The sequence below is a fragment of the Halichoerus grypus genome, chromosome 9, assembly GCF_964656455.1.
Source record: "Halichoerus grypus chromosome 9, mHalGry1.hap1.1, whole genome shotgun sequence".
NCBI classification, from domain to species: Eukaryota; Metazoa; Chordata; class Mammalia; order Carnivora; family Phocidae; genus Halichoerus; species Halichoerus grypus.
In genome coordinates, this window is record NC_135720.1 from 68,381,653 (window position 1) to 68,395,018 (window position 13,366).

At 40.0% G+C, this 13,366-nt stretch overlaps 1 protein-coding gene across 10 annotated transcripts in view; it reads left to right on the forward strand.

Moving 5' to 3' along the window:
- Nucleotides 1-13,366, forward strand: part of BACH2 (BACH transcriptional regulator 2) — a 353,067-nt gene that overhangs the window by 197,504 nt on the left and 142,197 nt on the right. For 3 of the 10 annotated variants that reach the window (XM_078054990.1, XM_078054991.1, XM_078054992.1), the window contains one exon: nt 2,968-3,116. The exons of 6 other annotated variants lie outside the window; for them this stretch is intronic. The gene's annotated coding sequence lies outside the window, so the exon portion shown is untranslated. Of the gene's footprint in view, nt 1-2,967; nt 3,117-11,283; nt 11,451-13,366 lie in introns of those variants that run through there. One more of the 10 variants, XM_078054993.1, reaches the window with a different exon arrangement.

The following is a 13,366-nucleotide window of genomic DNA, read 5'->3' on the forward strand; positions in this document are numbered from 1 at the left end:
ACTTGACACACTCCCAAAATAAAATGGGATTTTTTGTGTGTGTTTCTTTGTTTCTCTCTCTGAACCTCAGCCACTTTGTAGAATATATTACATTCTACTATGGAGAAATTGAGTTATAGATAAGGAAAAGAGTGATGTTATTTTCATTCTATATAATAAAGAAGTACCTCTTCAGTTTTCTTTTATTAGCATATAAAAATGATGGCATTCTCTAAACCAATTATCCTATAAGTTTAAATAAATATAAGGGGAAAAGAGAAAGAAAAATTATTAGACAAAGCTATAAATGGAAAGAAACTTGAGGTTGTAAGTCCTGACGTTATCATTACCAATTTGTAGTCACATCTGGGAAGAATGTGTTTGTGTGTTTGTTTTTTGAAATATATATTATGTGTGTATCTTCGTGTCTTCTCTGCATGTACCCTGTTCTGTGTTACAGAGCAGACTCCTATCATACTCTAAGAGATATGGCCTCCCTCCTCTACATATAGGACCTTCAAAATGTTTATTATTATCTAGAGTTTTCTTGGATTTTATTTATGTCATTTCCCCCTGCTTTGTGTAGATGCTGTAGGGGGTGCTGATCAAAAAAACATAAAGGTAAGGTTTGCGGTTTATAACCAGACTTGGAGTCATGGTAATAAGACCCTAGGCTTGAATAGGTCTTTGAAATTCCAAACTTCTAATTCCTCCAAACTTATTAGGGTAGAAGGGTGATTGATGAGTGAGCACATACTTTCAAACTTTGCAGCTACCAGTTTTTAAACCAGTGCACTCAGCAGTAAATGAGATAACGCACACAACGAACCCAGGACCAGAGTTGACACATCGTAAGCACTCATAAGGGTTAGCACTCATTATTATGAGCTTGTCTGATTTGATTTTGTCTTCACATCTCTTTCTGCTCCCTGATGGCCATGCTGAGTAGCAGCAAAATGTCCAAGAAATACAAAAACACCAAAAGGAAGAGAAACACAAGTCCTCAGTAGCCTAGAAACAGAATTTATCAACCCACAAATAATTAGCATCTGATCGTTTGTCTTCTTATGATGATGTGTGAATTATTTCCATACCCACCCCCATACCTTTTTCCAAGTTAAGACCCCATGGACGAGTGACAACTCCTCCATTGCTCAGATCTGATTCAGTCTGCTTTAATGAGGTTCCATTTGATGGTAAACTCACATTAATCCCATTCTCTCTTGTTATGTGAAAGACAGTGAGCTGTTCACTATCTTCTGTGTAAGAAAAACAAAAATAAAATCTCCTAGGTATGATTATCATTGATTAGAGCTTTGTTAAGATGTCTGAGAGGCAAGTGTATTTTTTTCCATGCCTATGATAACGTGGATAATGAAACAAATTAACCAGGCACTCATGCTGTGTTAGGAGTGTAAATTGGTATAGCTTTTCTGGGAAATCATCAAGACCCTTAAAGATCATACCAGTTGACCCAATAATTCTTTTTCTAGGATGTACCTAAGATAGTATTCGGAAATTCAGACCATGTGATATTCAAATATATCCCTCACAGTGTTATTTGCATTAACAACAACAAAAACTATAATTCCCAAAATGAAGTCATTACATAAAACTCTTTTCTTTGGGATATAATATTACATAGACATTGAAAAACATATTTTTGAAGTGTTTTTAATAACTTGGGGAAATGCTCACAGTCGTTTAACATTGAATGAAAAATAGAAACAAAATTATCTGGGCATCTGGGTGGCTCAGTCAGTTAAGTGTCTGCCTTCGGCTCAGGTCATGATCCCAGGGTCCTGCTCTGCGGGGAGCCTACTTCTCCCTCTCCTTCAGCCTCTGCCTCTCCCCTTGCTTGTGCTCTCTCACTCTCTCAAATAAATAAATAAAATCTTCTTAAAAAATGAAAAAAAAGAGAAAACTCTGAGTATTTCTATGTGTCTGAAAAGAATACTGGTCCACAATCTTTATTCCCAATTCTGAATCCAAAAGCATTCCAAAATCAAAAGGGTTTTTTTTTTTTGTAATTTCTTTGGTAGAAATACCTGGCTGGAACTAATGTGAGATTCTATTTTATCCAATTTAATAAGAATATATCTGTTTTGCTGCAGAAATATTATGAAATATGGCTGCTCCAGACCCTGATGGAATATTATGTGATAAATGGTTGTTGCACCAAAATAGTTTTAAAATCCAAACAATTCTGAATTCTGAAACATTCTGAAGCTCAGGAGTTTCAGTTAAGGGGTTGTGGAACTATACAACAAAATATCATTAGTGATTTGATTTATCAGTGCCAAGGTTATAGTTAATCTTTTTTCTTTTTTTTAAATTTTATTTAAATTCCAGTTAGTTAACATATAATGTTATCTTAGTTTCAGGTGTACAATATAGTGATTCAACAATTCCATACATCACCCGACGCTCATCACAACAGTGCACACCTTAATCCTCTTCACCTATTTCACTCATCTCCCCCCCCTCCATCTCTCCTCTGGTTTATTCTCAACAACTAAGTCTGTTTCTTGGTACTTTTTCTTTATGCTTTTCCATATTTTCCAAATGTTCTACAATAAGCATGTATCAATTTATCATCAGAAAAAAGTACTAAAAATAAACATTTAAGGCATCAGAGAATCATCTCATTTCAGTCAGAATTCCTGAATTTATCATTAGCTTCCTGCATCTTCCTGGTACTGCAGTTACACGTGTCTCTTAAGCCAAGGTGTTCTGGTTTTTTGAAAGAAAAACATTCATGAGGTTGGACATTGACCCATCTCCAAACTGCTTTTGGGTTCAAAAGAGCCCCCAGTTAGGGATGCTCACCTTCAGGAAATACTCACGGAATAGGGTTGAGCCCAGGCATTAATACTATGGGCTATTTTATCATATTCTGTTTATGGTTAGCAGGATGGCAGGAGGGAGGGAGAAACCTTAAGGTGCGAGGTTTACTCTGCTAATGGACAGCTCTTCCGCCCCATTCAGGTGGACACTCACTGACCTGTCACAAGGTTACTCTGCAAAGCTTTGGGGTCCATGCCTGAATGGATTGCTGTAGCCTTCTCATCTCTCCCTTCGCCCAGTTCCCTGCATCCTAAGACTCGAAGCCAGCACAGAGCCTGGAAAAATTACATGTAAGTTTTGACCAAGGTTTCTCTTTCCTCAAACCAAACAATGGTTAAGAATTTTCTTAGATGATAATAGCAAGTAGCCTAAACCCGCATGGGTTACTTTTCTTTTAACAAAGTATCTTGAAAATTCTAATTGAGGAAGGGAGCAGGGATTAGAATCTGCATATTGGAGGCTCCTTAATTCAGTGGATCTTTAACTTGCATCAGAATCACCTGGAGTGCTTGTTAAAGGACAGCTTGCTGGGCCTTATGCCCAGAATTTCTGATTCCGCAGACCTGGGGCAGGCTGGAAGGTGCTGTGCTAACAAGTTTCCAGGTGATACTGAGGCAGGTGGTCCAGGGACTCCACTTTGAGAATCACTGCTTTAATTCCAGTGTAACTGAAAGGATGAGCGATAAAGGGAGAAAAATGTATTAAATATTCAGTATGAAATGCCACTAAAGTAAGCTATTTAGTGCTTTACTGAATATATTGACTCATCTCAAGAAAAGAGAGTTTTAAGGTCCTCTCAGCACCGTCACATTTGAAAGTCCAGCCAAGTAGGTGCCGTTATTCTGTGCCACTTTAAAGTCAATAGTACCAGTCATTCTTTGCCCTTGGATTTCAACGAGGGTGACTAACTGCGCTGTGTGAGGCGAAAATGACAGCTACGGTCCTTTTGCGGGCACGCTCATCATGTTTTTAGATACTCAAAAGGGAAAATCCTTTTTTCTCCTGGGTTGAGAAATCTATTGCTGCTTTTCAAAGTGAATCATCCTAGTCTTATCTTTCCTCTCATACACTTAGATGGGACTTGATTTACAAAACACATGTGGGAAGAGAGGCGCATCCCTAATAAATAGTCCAAGTCATCAAGTCCAGGTTTTTGTGGGGTTTTAAGTTCTCAGGACTGACATAGTTTGAGGATCAGTGTTAGCTTTGGAATAAGCCAATCACCTCTCCACTGAGGACAAGAACAATTTATTCCATGTTAATGGAAAAAAGTGGAAGATTTTGGCTCAACAAATGTGCATTTGGATATATGTGAGCATACATGCAAATGTACATATGTGCCTATGAATATATATGCATTTTGTATATTTCTAGCTTTCATTGTAAGAATTTTAAACATTTTTCTTTTGTTTCATTGAGTTGCTATGAGTATAAAAATAGGATGAGTGATGTTGTCCGGGAAATGTATGAGAAATTTCTGGGCATTTTAAACCTGTGGATAGCATTGTGATTTATAACATTTTACTTGGTATGGTAAATGTTCATTCAGAGTAGCTCTTAGGATGTACAGTTCTTTTATTAGAACTCACAGAAATTGAGAATTATCACTGTTAATAAAGCAGTTCCAAAGCAGACATAATGAAGGAACTTATCTATTGCCTACCCATTGGCAGAGCCAAAAATCCTGGTTATAGATTTAAGTGCGTGTATTTAAAATATGAAAATCACAGAATCAGATAAATTAGGCAAAAAAGTGTGTGATGAAAGGTGTGATGAAAGAGTTCTGTAAGAAACTAATCCAGAGCTGTCTTCTGGGCGCTGCCCAAAGCCTAACAGTGCTGGTAAGAGGGCTGATAGAGTTGTGAGTGATGTAATTATGTATTCTTACTCCACCCTCACAAACTATAACATCTCTGTCAAGCACTAATTATTCTGCACAGCATTCTTGGAATCGAGGTTTTCAGTGTATGAAGCATCTTCACCAGGATATGGAAGAAGTAGGTTGGATCAAATGCTCCTTAATCGCCTTCCTGCTTTGGCGTCTGTGAGTGTCCATGTTTACACCTCAGGTTTTCCTGTAGGGATGACCTTTAATGTCAGTCAGTTTCATGAGTACAGGCTGGGGAGGGAAGAAGGCTGCTCTGACACCCAGGTGACTTGCCTCAGGTGACTCGGCGCGGAGAGCTCCTGCCAGATGCGGCAGAACCTGCCTAGGTCACTCCCTGCCATCACTGCGCACCTAGAGCATCTCTGTAAAAGTACCGTGCTTGTGTGGGGACAAGGGGCATGGGAACCTTCTCTCCTTTCCACTCAGTTTTGCGCTCAACCTAAATCTGCATTAAAAACTAAAGTTTACTGGGGCACCTGGGTGGCTCAGTTGGTTGAGCATTTTGCCTTCGGCTCGGGTCATGATTCCGGGGTCCTGGGATCGAGCCCCATGTTGGGCTCCCTGCTCAGTGAGGAGTCAGCTTCTCCCTCTCCGTCTGCCACTCCCCCTGCTTGTGTGTGCGCTCTCTCTCTGTCAAATAAATAAATAAAATCTTAAAAAAAAAATAAAAAATAAAGTTTATTAATTAAAAAAAAAAAACTAAATACCAAACAGTATGACAATTCTTCAAAAAAAGTAAACATGGAATTACCATATGATCCAGCAATTCCACTTCTGGGTATGTACCTAAAAGAACTGAAAGCAGAGACTTGGACAGACGTTCCTATAGCATTATTCACAATAGCCAAAAGGTGAAAGGAACCCAAATGTCGATCGGCAGATGAATGGATAAGGACAATGTGGCATATACATACAATGGAATATTATTTGGCCCTAAAAAGATACAAAATTCTGACACATGCCACAACATAGATGAACTTTGAAGAAACTAAATGAGATAAGCCAGATGCAAAGGGACAAATGTTGTATGATCCCACTTATATGAGGTGTCTAGAGTTGTCAGGCTTATAGCCAGAAAATAGAATGATAGGTGCCAAGGTTTGGGAACAGAGGGGAATGGGGAGGTGGTGTTAAATGGGTAGTTTCACTTTGGGAAAATGAAAAAGTTCTGGAGATGGATAGTAGCGATGGTTGTACAACAGTGTAAATGTACTTAATGCCACTGAATTGTACTCTTAAAAATGGTAAATGTTGGGGCACCTGGGTGGCTCAGTCATTAAGCCTCTGCCTTTGGCTCGGGTTGTGGTCCCAGGATCCTGGGATCAAGCCCTGCATTGGGCTCCCTGCTCCGTGGGAAGCCTGCTTCTCCCTCTCCCTCTCCCCCTGCTTGTGTTCCCTCTCGCTGTATCTCTCTCTGTCAAATAAATAAATAAATAAAATCTTTAAAAAAAATGGTAAAGTTATGTATATTTTACCCCAGTAAAAATAAATTAATTAATTAATGATTTTTTTTTAACTGATTACCAGAGCTCACTTTCCTTCCAAGAATACTGTGCAGAATAACTAATCAGTGCTTGACAAGGTTGTTACAGCTTGTGAGGGTGGCATGAGAATTGATGGCTGTGTCCCTCATACCTCCCGCAGCCCTGATTCTTTCCCCGCACCTTTTGGGCAAGGGCAAGGGATCTACAGAATGTGTACTTCAGTCTCAGGGATGGGTTTCCTCTCAGGGCAAGGACATGTTTGTCAGAAACTACCAGAGCAATTTGCCATAAATAGCTGTAATCGCTACCAAATGCCACTGACACATATAGGAAAGCTGTTTCACTGTGATGGAGGAGTGTGTACCTCCCTGTGCTCCTGTAATGGGACTGCTCAGTTCATCTGAATTGTGTGTTCATGAACGAGTCCAAGTATACAGTGCCCCACAGTGCACGGGGTTATGGCACTGTGTGCATCGCTGTGGCACATGCCAGGTCCTCATCAGTATGGTGGACGCTGAGGCACAAACCAGGGAATGTGGACTTGATTATCATATAGCCACCGACTGAAGCCTAGTAGAAAAAAGGGAAAGCTATGGAAGAAAATTAATAGCAAATAATTCTCCTGCAACGGGGCCTCAAATTATTATAAGGCCTGTTTTACAGACTCCAAATGAAATATAATTTACCCCTCATCACCAAATCACTGTCATATTAGGTGTTAGTGTAGCTGTAAATCGCCGAACAATTGAGTGAGTCCTGCAGTTCTGTGAGGAATATGCAGGATTGAACTTATTACTAGGTTAGTCTCTTCCAGCCCTACTTTGGGGAGATTTTGCTTTTTATTCTGTGTTTCTTGAAAGCTGGACTTGGAGAATGATCAGCAGATTCTCATGAGACCCAGTAGCCAGGCTTTCTTCAAACCTCCTGTATTACGTTCAGGGCCTGCTCTTAGGTCTGACCAGGGCTTGTAATTCCTGAAGAGCAGTGCATAAGGACTCATAGTTCCAAAAAGCTCAGAAACCTCTGTCCTAAATTATCCCACTCCCTCTTAGGAAGGAGGAAGGAATAATCAGGGAATAACCAAGATTATTTGTGTGTGTGTTTGTATGTATTTGGTTTAAGGAAAAGGTATAACCAAGAAAGAGAGAAAATAAAGTCATCAGTGTTAAAAGTACAATATGTGTAAATCAGTCCCATCATTCCTACCCAGACTTTTCAAACCTGCTTAGAAATAAACCCTCTAGGTGATGGAGACAGGGCCAAGTAAAGGTTTCAGCGGCTAAGATATCAGAAACTGGAATTAAAGGTTTTTACAGAAAAGAAAATCCAGGGCAGCAAGTCAAAGGGAGAAAAAAGCAAGTGTTTATTCATCCTTGACATCCACATGTGGCTGCCTGCACCCTAAGCTTGAGTTGAAATGACATGGCTATAGAATCAAATCAAAATAGATTCAGCCCCATGAGTTCAGAGACCATGATTTTTAGATGGACACAATGACACAGGTTTCCACCCAGAGAAGACCAGCAAACCAAGTCTCCCAGGTGGAATGACATAAGGTAGAGAATACCAATAAAGATAGACCCTGGGGGCTCCCCTTGTAGGCTCTCATGTTTCCTAGGAATCAAATTGCCTGGTTCCAGACACTGAATTCATGTTTAGTGATGGCTTAGCTACCTGGAACCCAACTAACCAGAACCCTGAATTAACTAACCTTCACATTTCCCCACCCCCACTTCACCCCCTCCCGTACACCCCACCCTACCTACCGCACAAATCCCACTTCCCTTTTTCAGAAATAGAGATTCAGAAAACAAGATAGCTTTGGTTTAGTAAAGATGGAGAATATACCCAGGAGGATATCTGTAGCTAATGACACTGACCTGCTGAATCATTGAGAATGGTTAAATGTTTTAAAATTAGGAAAAGAAACTGCTTTGGAAATATTTTCAACAAAAAGCATTTCCTAGCTGTCTGTCAATTAACCAGAAAATTGAAACAAACAAAAATCTTCTGGTCCTCAATTAGTCCAGTTAACTGAAGTTTTATTGTACCTATTTTCATGCCCTAATTAGTAATCTAAAACTGTTGATTTACTAAAGAGAAATATACCATTTTTATTCTTCCTGAAAAACTGTGCAGGTTTTGGCTTTTACTGCCTTTCCAGTGCCAGAGTTTAAATTTCAGATATTCTCCTTATGTTTATTATGTTTGGAAGCACTTTAAAAGTTGTGATATTAATGATATTAAGAGTAATATGGAAAATAATTTTAAGAACATATGTATTTAGTTCCTAGAGTCATTGGAAAACCGTTGGCATAGTTTTGAAGCCAATTCTGTTGTGTTTTTTTTTTAAGAATCTATGATATATTTATTTGTAGCATTCAGTTTCACAGTTATGTTCTGCTCAAGGCATCGTCAAAATTAATTTTCATTCTCTGCGTATACCCTAATGGTACAGATAGGGGTGATATTACCAGCATGGTAATATACATTAATATGTAAATCAAAAATTTCAAATGATATTCCCTGTGAGTCTCCAAATAAACTCAGCCATGCATATTATAAAGCTGCTTTATAATATGTGATTATCAGTTGTAGCACCAATAGTTTATCAACTTGTTCTAATAATTTCCAACCTATTGCTTTTAGAAATTATTTGTATGCTCTCTGGGATGTGCCTTTCATTAGCAAGGTGACAGCTCTCTCTGAGCCATGATTTAACCCAGGTTGGGGCACCACACTCTTACAAGGACACCACCCACCCTCCCCGATTAAATTGATCGTTGTGATGGCCCTAGCATCTGGAGAGTGCCCAGACCATGGATCATGATGAGGAAGAGCTGTATTTGCAAAGGTCTGGAGTGTAGCAGGATTCTTAGAGTCCTTGTAGTACTTAACTAGAAGCTGTAATCTATTGTTTCTAGTAGATTTTTCCTGTATTTCATGTCTGACTTGTCACCAGGCCAGATTATTATACTGGGTTCCATGTATTAAGTGTTTTTAATTACTAGGAAGAGCAGAATCAGAGAATAATTAATTGTTTCCTTTCATCAAAACAGAAGTAACTTTATTTTCCTGATTGTGAAAGTAATATGTTTATTGTACATAATTTATAAAATAACAGAATAAAGAATATAAATTATCTATAATCCAGCTACCTAGATAAAAACTGTTAAATACTTTTGTGTATTTTTCCAGACTTTTTTCAATTAATCAAATAATTCCAAATTTACAAGCAATACTCTGGACTGATTATATCCTACAAATTTGGTGGAGTTTAGGAATGATGACTTCAGATATCAGTTTCTATGACAGTGATCTCCTAGTTTCTTATTTTTCTCACTTCAAATTACATTAATCAACTCTTATAAGAACAGATACCTGTGTAGACACACCATTATCTTTTTCAAGTAGAAATCAGCATTAACTGTTTTTTTTTTTTCATTTCTGCACCTTGTCAAAAAAATGATTATTGAGTGGCCCTGCAAGATCCTAATGGGCCTCTGGAATCATAAAAGAAAGATTTAATTATGTACAAGATGGTTTTAGTGTTAGATCAACTAATTGTGTTCTAGTTACTTAAAAATTCATATTCAGTATGCTCTACGGAATTTGCCAGAAATGGGAAAGTTTGGTTAGCCAGATCCCCCTTTCCCCATCCATAATCCAAACGATATGTTCTCCAGTAGAACTCTAACTTTATACCTGATGGTAACAAAATACGATTCAAATATATCCTTTCTTGTGCTATGAATCAGAGTTTTCTTTCAACTTTGTATCCTTTATCCCCCTTCAAAGAAACTTCTCTTCAGATTCTTCTGGTGTAGTGTTATAGCTCCTGGGATTGGGCTGATAACTCTGTGCTTCCCTTTGGAGAATGCTAGGACTTTGGTTTTTGTTTTTTTTGTGTTTTTTTAAAGATTTTATTTATTTGACAGAGAGAGAGCACAAGCAGGGGAAGAGGGAGAAGCAGGCTCTCCGCTGAGGGGGGAGCCTGATGCGGGGATCGATCCCAGAACCCCTAGCATCATGACCTGAGCCAAAGGCAGACACTCAACCGCCTAAGCCACCCAGGCACCCCGAGAATGCTAGGACTTTGGATCAGGATGAATCCTAACATGTAGCCAAGGTTAAGAAGGACTTTGAGCACTGAAAGAAAACCCTGATTAAAAAAAAAAATAGGGGATTGTTAAAAGATTCATCTGAGAAACGTTGTAGGAATATTATCTGCAAGGCTTTTGTCAATAGAATAGGAAGTCTGTGATAAGCAATTGCTAGAATAGATTTTGTTTTAAAAGATTGATCTATATTTGTCATGGGTATGACTAGGTCTTCTCCCCTGTACAAGACTGAAGTTCTTTGAAAGCAGATTCTTCTAGGTTCTTCTCTCTGCATCCCTTCACATCCTCTGTGTCCTTGTTTATAATCGGGACTTGGTATGTATTGAATTAATATTTCTGTGGCTCTTGAGTGACAGATGAATGAATGTGCTCAATTCAGGTCCTACATTTTGCCTTCTTGCTACGGAAGTCAAGGGGTGCTTTGATAAATATCCGTGATTGTTAAATGCCCGGGTTGGTTGGCTACAGGTGTGGGGAAGTGGTATACAGTACTTTGATCCTCCCTAGGAGAAGGAGATGCTAATGTGGATAATAAGAATTTGCTTCTTTGTCTTTAGTTTCAGTTTGACCGCCTTGCTTCACTGAGTCACAGCGCTCGCTCTTCGGTGATGGGCATGCCATTTAAGCCCGAGACTGTCCCTTGGAGTGTTTATGACATTGGACCTGAATTTCCCATTACATGAACAGCCAGCATTTGTCATAAAATTTCAAGAACCCATTAAAAGTTATTTGGTTTGTAGTTGACGTTGAGATTAACTTTCTCTAACCTAAACCAGTGAAAACCAAAATGCTCCTCACCACATAAAAGTTTTGCTTTCGCTGTGTTCAGACCCCTCCCACCTCCTCAGAGCACAGTCATTTGGAGTCGAGTTTGGGGGCGGTGTGGTTGTATCTCAGTGGTGTATGACCCACTTTTTCATAACCCTTAATTACCCGTGTTTTTACAGCACTAGTCAGAAGGTCTGACGATAGTGGACTATAACCCAAAAAAGGTTTTCTGATACACCTCATCAGGGCTGCTCTAGTACCGTGCGTTATCGGAAGAAGGTGTTAGCTCCGCAGGGCGTGTGTTAACTACCAGAGGATGACAGAACATTTCCTCTAGTTCCTGGATAATGAGCAAGCACACAGGTAAAGAAAGACGCCTTTCTCAGAGTTGCCTCCTTTTGTGTCTTAATTATTTTGTTGAGCTGACTTTTAAATATTGATCACTACCTGCATATGTTTGCTGTTGAGGTCTGCAGAGGGCTCGGAAGAACAAGCATTTTAATTGCCGCCCCGGGACCTTAATAATTTAACTTTCCATTACAAGTCTAAAGAGATGGTAAATCAAGAGTAGACTCTCATCTCTGTCCTCTCTGTGCCCCTAGAAAACGTCCTCTTCATCACTGTGCTTTTCTTGTTTGCTCTCGAAGCGTCTGTCTGTCAGCATCAGCTGCTTGGCGCCGCAGCTGAGTTTATGCTGGGTGGGCTGCCGGCCGTGAGGTGGGGACTGTGGCCAGAGCGGACAGGGAGGAGGGTGCACAGGAGCGACGGGGGTTGGCAAGGGGGTACCGGGCCTTGGTGCGCATTGTTCCACCGCGAACTAAAAGCAGATGTAGGGCAAGTGATAGTGACCCCACTTTGGTGAAATCATTTCCGACAATCTGCACCGTTTTAGAAATGCTTATGCTTCTGATAATCACTTTGGTTCATTTGAAGAACTTTTAAAACTCTGTCATTGTTTCAAAACAAAATGTGGTGTAGGTATCTCTTCCTGAATGTACAGAAATGTTTGTGGGTGCATTTCTTTGCTGAAAGTGTGTTGCCATGTGGCTCGCGGCAGGGCGGTGCCAGCGCCTCGCGGATCACGCTTGCCTGTGCGCTGAACGACATACCAGCGTGGAGTCTTGGAAAACGCCTGTAGATAAGTCAGCGTTGTTTTCCCTGAAAGTCCTGATACAGAAAAAGAGTGAAAGTACCAACACTAACTGGAAAAAATGTCACTCATTTTAGCCTCTTTGCATCCCTTGTTAGGACAAACCCTGGGTTGGGTTTTTCTACATTTGTGAACTTGTGCGGTAGGTGGAGCAGTGTGGGTGGCCCAGAAAAAGTAGCGGTTAGAATAAGATTTTCCATTTATTGCCCTTTGTGCATGGCTAAAAATAAGATTCATACAAATCAGAATATGTAGTGCAAGCACAATCACTCTGTTAATTCTGATGACTGGCTTGCCCACATCTTTGCATCTGTCTGGTAAGTGGTGCATTGGGAGATAAATGTGACTCTGTTTAAGCAGCAAGAGGTGGCCAGGTTTTTGCGTTGTTTGTCTGCATGTGCTAGTTTATCAGCATTTTCCCCTTCCGAAGGGAGAAAGACACAACTCATACATAAACAAATTGTGTCGATGGAAGGTTGAAAGAAGAAGTGATAGGATCTTCTAATTTTTTTTTAAAAAGTAATTGCCTTGTTTGAAATGCTCTTTTAAAACATCCATCTTTTTGACTCATTGTTAGAAAGTTGTTTCTTGAAGACTCGTAGAACAGCAAGGGAAGGATTTCTTAGCGGCGTTGCCAAGAGATTAGCCACATCTTCTGTTTGTGGATTGATGGGGCTGGTGAGAAAGGGGGGGGGACAAGGATGAGGGCATGCCTGTCCTGGAATGCCCTCCATGGACACAGATGGGGGGGCAGAAGTTAACCAAGTAAAAACTCCCCTTCCTCTGACTGCTGACTCTACTTCAACCACAGTAAGTGATAACATGTCAGTTTGCGGCTAGAAGAAACACCAAAGAGAGGTGGCGTCAGCGTTCACAGGGAAACTTGTACCTTCGTGATCCCAGTGATGGTGCTGTCCCCATTCCACTGGCTGAGTGGCTGTGGCATTTCCAAAGAATGAGAATGTCTGCAAGTGTTCTGAGACTTTCAGGTTGATGTAATTTGTGAAATGAGATGAGTCAAGAGGGCAGTCATTGCAGAAGCCTCTGGAAATTGAAGACTGCAAATCACATTCCTTATTGGCTTCTCCAACTGAGGCAGGCAGTAAGGAAGGCATGGTGGTTAAAAGCA